Source organism: Lactuca virosa, chromosome 4 (assembly GCF_052849685.1).
Source record: "Lactuca virosa cultivar CGN04683 chromosome 4, Lactuca_virosa_CGN04683_v6, whole genome shotgun sequence".
NCBI classification, from domain to species: domain Eukaryota; kingdom Viridiplantae; phylum Streptophyta; class Magnoliopsida; order Asterales; family Asteraceae; genus Lactuca; species Lactuca virosa.
The window spans coordinates 16,506,009-16,513,056 of NC_136429.1; positions in this window are offsets into that span (position 1 = coordinate 16,506,009).

Sequence of the window (7,048 nt, forward strand, 5' to 3'; positions counted from 1 at the left end):
TCTCTATCTTAGTTTTACTCTAATTGTGATTATGTTTTTTCAAGCTTAAAACAAATGATTTTTATTACTCTTTTGAGAATGAGCTTTACATGACTAACTTTATTTTAAAAATGAAAAAAAAATTGGTTTGAAATTTGTTACGTTACACCTTAATTTTACTCCACCTCACTACCTATCTCATTTGCTTCTTAACGCTTAACTCTTTCCATTTTGCTTTCTAAACTTTCTACTACCTCCGTCTTTATTCTTCAAAATTGACCTTAAAATGTTTCAACCCGACATGACACAACATATTTATAAGGTTTAAACCTTAACCCGAAACCCGACACGAAATCGACACGAAAATAAACGGGTTGACACGACACGACACGATAATTAAACGGGTCGGGTTAGTGTCAAGCACTCTCAACCCGTTTAATGTCTTGACACGGCACGAACCCGACACGACACGACACGTTTTCCAGGTCTAGGTGTGACCTATACAAGTGTCGTGAACCTTTTTCCTTTAGATAAAGCATAATACATAAACATTCCTAACACATATTGTTGGTACCAACTCTACATCAACATGTTGATTCCCCCAAAGGGTCTATCTCAGACACTACCATACTGTGGACTAATCACTTCACCTAAAAGTTATGTCATGATCATCCAAATCTTGATCACTTCCACCAAAGGTTCTATCATGGTCAATAACATATCCTTGTCCACTCTATCGGATTAGGGAATCCGTGGACAACAACATATAACAAGTAATGCCTACATAATAGGAGAGTTAGTGTAACTCACTTCCTTGAAATTGAAAACTTAGCTAGCGGGAGCTAGATGGATCTTTTCCTTTCCGGGAACCTTCACAACAATTATAACTTCAATCAACATGTGCTTTATTGATATACCCTTACAATACTTGTATTTATAGTTCTTTATCTTCTCTTTAATTGTAGTGTTCCGTTTGGGATATGAATTCTTAGCTTTAAACTCATAATTAGGTTTTGATTAATTTATATTCTTATATTTCCCTCTCTTACCTTTTCGGGAATATAAAGATCCCTTTCTAACGATTTTTGGTTGATTTTATATTAATTTTACAAGTTAGCAACTTTGAGCCGTCAGTTTCTAGACACACTTGAAATGGTGGTAACTTTTACCCTAGGAAAAGTAAAATTTATGTCTGGGGAAAACGTCATGGTATACTAGAATTTATACCCTAATCATAATCGTTGACTTTTCATGAATTGGGGTTTTGTAGAATTAGTTATGCATGTAATTTCAGTCGCTTTCCATACCAATCATCACTATTTGAATAAACTGTATAAATCTTCTAAGAATTAAATAAATCCCTTTATATGGGAGAAGCTAGACATCCCTTTCTAACTACAGGCTTAGGAATTTTGGAATTTGGAGTTCTGATGAATTTATTATGATTTTTTGAAGACAATATATGAAATCTTTGACAGTATGGACCAGCCTGAGAAGATTGCCAAATTTTAACCTCAAGGAGTTGAAATTTTGGAACGTACCATTTTCACATCAAAAGTTTTCATTTTTAATTTAGGTAAAAGTTCACATATATATAATCCAAGTTAAGAAAACCATTTGTTCCAAAGTACATTGTTTAAAAATCAGAGTAATATAGTAACACAGAATCTCCATTGCTGCTGATGAATGTGTACAATCACGCCTTCTCCTTCCCACGATCACCAATGGAACCTGAAAACATAAAAAAATGGGTAAGCACAAAGCTTAATGAGTTCCCCCCAAAATATCACACACCACAATACACATACTAGCATGTACACATTGGTCCAAAGTCATTAGACTGGATTGCCCCAGGTTTGTTGGCCTACCGCTCTCCTGAACCCCCTCGTGCCCACGGCTTCAGAGTCGGCCCACACCTGGTATCTTAGCCTACAGAACGAAGCAGGACCTCCTCAACCTGACACCCCCCAAAATATGTCGACATGTAAAATCAAACAAGAAAACAAGGAGGCACATAAGCATATGCGACTATCTACATGAATCTACCTTTCGAACCGTTCATTACCGCCTATTAGGCTCTTCCCAGCACACAACGCCACTGTTGGCAATTCTCCAGGGAATGCATAGCTATATGTAACTAGAGGTGAGATAGACACCCGTACAAATGATCCTACTCTAGAGCCACAACCACACAAGAAACAGGCAAGAAAGCCTAAATCAAGAGTTCTCGGGCTATCCTACATGTCTGTATACAACCCCTAGAGCACTCCACTAGACGATAACCAACTTACTGGTATTCTAACCAACATACTAACATACAAGGATATATAAAAAAAACCTAATGGGCTGGCATTGGTGCCTTCGTACCACGGTACAATGAGGAAGACTCACCTGAATCGGAAACCCACGGACACCGCGACACGCTCACTTTCTCCATTGATTGCTCTCGCGACCCTACTAGTACCAAAACCGGGTAGAACCTTAATCAATAGCCCAAAACCTTCAAGTTTGACCCAAAGACAAAATTGGTAAAAAAATTCAAAACCCAACTTCCTGCGGCTCTACGCCCAACGTAGAGCCTAAGGTGGCAAAACAAGTGAAATCGGGCACTGCATAGCCAGGACTACGCCTTGCGTAGTATGTTGTTGTCCAAATCCATCCATTAAGTGCTTAATATAGAAGGTTATCCCATCAAACTTTTAAATGTAAACAAGATGAACGTCTTAATGGATAAAGTTTCTGACTTTATCCATTTGCAGGCATACAAAGAGCACCAACCCAAACCCTAGGTCCAAAAGGCCTTCTATTGCTCAAAAGCTCATGTGTGGGAGAATGAGAGTGACCAATCTCTCATTTTTATGACATAACAACTCCAAAATCGACTGGAAACGATACGCAAAAGGCATAGAATAGCTCATACTCATATAAACCATGATTTTGGGGACAAAAGCATGAAATCCTTAAGCATAACTAGATCTAACAAAAACAACATCAAGGTAGAAACTTTATACCTTCTGTAGATGGAAGAGAGGATTAAACTTTTGGATCTACAAAGATTTGAGCTCCCAAGAGGTTCCACCATGTTCTTCTTCCTTCACAAATGCACAAAAATCACTTTAATGGCTTAAACATCTCAAATGGAGATTAGGGTTTTTAAGGAGGCCGTTGGGAGGATAGAGGCTGAGGATGGAAGTGCCTCAAGGGTGTTAGAGCCTTTAAAAAGGGCTCAAAACCCTAAGATTAGGGTTTTGGTTCTGGGCTGCTACGCCTTGTGTAGCTAGATCTACGCCCTACATAAATCATTTAATTCCCAAGATCTACTTCCCTCCTATGCGCAGCGTAGGATACTACCCTACGCCCCGTGTAGGACCAAACTTCCCAACATTTCAACTTTGAAATTAAAGAAAGAAGTATACTTTCAAGGACCAGGTGTTACAATTCTCCCTCATTTAAATTAGATTTCGTCCTCAAAATCAAGTCTCGCTTCCGCTCTCGTACACTCTTCGGACTCCTAGCGGGTCCTAAAAACCCGACTCCTCCAATGCGGTCAGAGATCGCTTGAACGCCATCATATGCAACCCTCAACATCAAGGGTTCCAAGATCATAATCATAAAAATACTCCGAGCAGAGACTTCGCGGTCCGAATCACATATATTACAGCTCCTCATGAATAGTCGACCATCTCCCGACATTTTCGTCAGCACACTATATCCTCAAGCCACGCCGAGTAGGACCCACTCTTTTATCCGTAACTTGCAGATCCTAAGGTCTTGCACAACCTTCAGGTAGATAGAGCCACCTCATTCGTTACCCATGCTAACCTTAACTCACAGACCTGATCTGACCAAAATCTCTTGATCTTGAGCCACCCATCGAATAACCGAAGAAAGAAACTACAACCTACACCATAGTCGGCGACCTCGCACACCAACGACAAAATTTCTATCCAAATCCCAGCAGACGAGACTAACCAAACTTTACATCATTTATGTTGATCGAAAATACGTAGATTTGATCGGTCCGAGATCTTCCCGTCCAGACACCACCCTACGGGAAAATAGAACATGAATCCTATAGCCGAATGTCATCATCGCTAACCCTGTATAAACATGCACCGGTAAAATTTGAACAAAAATCAATCGATCGAATACTAAACTACACCAAGTACTCACTTGGCTCAACCGCTCTGTTATCCACTGACAACACTCGAGCTTACCCCCGATCCTCTAGCTTATAATAGCACTCAGGCTTACCCCTGATCCGCTAACCAATAACAACACTCGGGCATAACCTGAATTTACTAATCAATAACAACACTCAGGCTTACCTTCGATCTGCTAACAATAACAACACTCGGGCTTACCCCCGATCCGCTAACCAATAACAGCATTCAGGCTTACCCCCGGTCCGCTAACCAATAACAACACTCGTAGCCTAACATAGCACACATTGAATCTGCAAGACTTAACTAACCCTACCAGGCCTTTGGGTCGTGACTCGGACTTCTAGGTCCCAATAAAACAAGAACAGACAAGGAAGCGCTCCTCACAACCCTCAACCCGGGCTCCTAACACCCTAGAATCCTAAAGCATGAAAACACCCTATGGATTGCTAACACAACTGCAACTAATACAATTTGAAAGGAAATTCAACAATTGGCGATGAAGCCCATGCGGAAAATGGAAGATCGGACAAATGCATGAAAGTCTTGAACTGGAGATATCTAGATGAGAATTGAACCTAGTCATAAGGTCTTCCTACCACGAGGTCTCTACTCTCCCCTACTTGGAATTTTCTAGAATCTGACTGCTCCAAAACCCTTTAAAATTCCAGGCTAACTTGAAATCTACTACATGGTCCCCCACCCTGAAATTCGGATACACAAGAGGATCTGAACCCTCAAACAACATTCAAGAGTTCCAACACGTATGCACAAACTCCAAGGACAACAATAAATCCATTTATAAATAAGAAATCAAATAAAACCAGAGCTAATTAAAACATTTCCATTCAACTGATTATCTAAGTTTACAAACGAAATTCAAAACATAAACAGAAAGATACATATGATATCAACAATGCAGTATCCGACCAAATAGAAGAACTGATAACTCAAACCTCGGCCTATGAAACTCGAGCCACCCCCTGACGTCCGTGTAGGGTTCTGAACCTGGTCAAAAATGCCAAGCTAGGGGTGTAGGGTTCTGAACCTCGTCGAAAATGAGAAGGGGACAACGAGCTCTAATGTGGCCATCCTGGCCGTAATGAAAACAGATTTGCATACTCTGCATGCAATCTCCATCGAAATGACCCTCCTCGCCACACTTGTGGCATGAAAAATATCGACACCTTCCATCATGAAACTTATTGCACTTGACACACTCAGAACTCCTCCTCTCAACTGGTCCTAAACTCAAGTTGACAGACTTGAACCGCTTGGCCACCAACTGAAACTGCCCCAGAGTTGTCCTCCCCTCCTTCCTCTGGATCTCCAACTCAGTCTCCCTCCTCATGGCGCTTGATAACAGCTCGGTCAAGGTTCAATACTGATGAATCGATACAAACTCTTGAATCTCCGTCTTGAGCATACTCAAGTATCATGACATCTGCACCTACTCTGAAGTGGCATACTCTGGGTAGAAGAGGGCTCTCTCTGTAAAAATTTTGGTGAACTCTGTCACTAACTCGGTCGTTTACTTGAGCGACAGGTACTCCTGTGCTAGTTGCTCTCGCTCCACAAGTTGAACATACTCTGAACAGAACATCTCTAGGAACTGCTCCCAAGTCAATGTGGCTCGCTCTGCATGCGAAAAGCTCTGAGTCACAAACCCCCACCAATCCTTCACACCCTAGCGAAGAAGATTCCGCGCAAATTTCATTTTCTGGTCCTCGGGACACAAGCACGTGTAGAAACATACTTCGACATCAAATATCCATCTCAAAGTGATAATCGGGTCCTTGTCACCCTTGAACTCTGGAGGCTTCGTATTACTGAACTCCCAGTACAACATCGCCCGACCTCTCTTAAATCCTACAACGGTGACGACTACAATGGTTGTTGCAGTAACAACCTGCATGACAGCGACATAGCGCCCGTCAAACTGCTCAATCAACACGATCTTAACTGACCCAATGAACTCCGAAATTGCCTCCCTGACTTCCATGACCACTTCGGTAGTAATGATCCCTTGGATCTCCTCATCACTCGAACCCGTCCTCTCAGTGCCGCCGGCACCTGATCTTGAACCTTTGATAGCCACCATACTGAAATATACAACATAAAAAGTCGATCATCAAAACACAATGTTCAACACACCAAACCTCCACCTATTAGTTCCTTGGTAGCCTCGAGATCCCTTCTTACTCTCATACGAATCTTGTGTTTTCAGTAGTACGGGTCCATACTACCTTCCACACCTATCCGTAGTCGATTTAGAATTCATCCCAAGGTCCCAAGTCACTTCACTAGACCATTCCTAGGTTTACTAACACCCACTTGCTCCTAAAAGCCACAACTGACTTCCTAGGTACTCCTCCTAGGATTGTCCTCTATCACGCTTATGCACCGCTAGTTGCTTTGTGCATACTAGTTGTACACAATACAGGATCAGATAGACAGTCGAATAACTGACTTTACCCTAAGCCCACAACCAAACAAGGAACACGAAATAAGGCTAACTCAATTATTCTAAGGTTATGTAAACCTAACCATATACAACTATACGACATACATCTAGCAATGCACATAATCAAATAACATATAACAAGCACTTTCCTAGGCTATAAGGCATCACATAAATCAGACAATACTATCATACAGTTCCTGAAAGAATCCTTAGCCTATCCACTAGCATGCATTGTTAACAATTCACATATCAGCAAGTTCAAATTCAACATATATAACAACTATGGGTATTTTGGGAATCACTTTCTTGTCTGGGCTCTAGCAAACCGCACACATCGCACCTTCCTGTAAAACCAAGGTTAAGTCAGAGGCCCATGACATGTGCATAATTAATCATATGTTTAACATATATTTCTATTCATTTTTGGCTAATTATATGCATA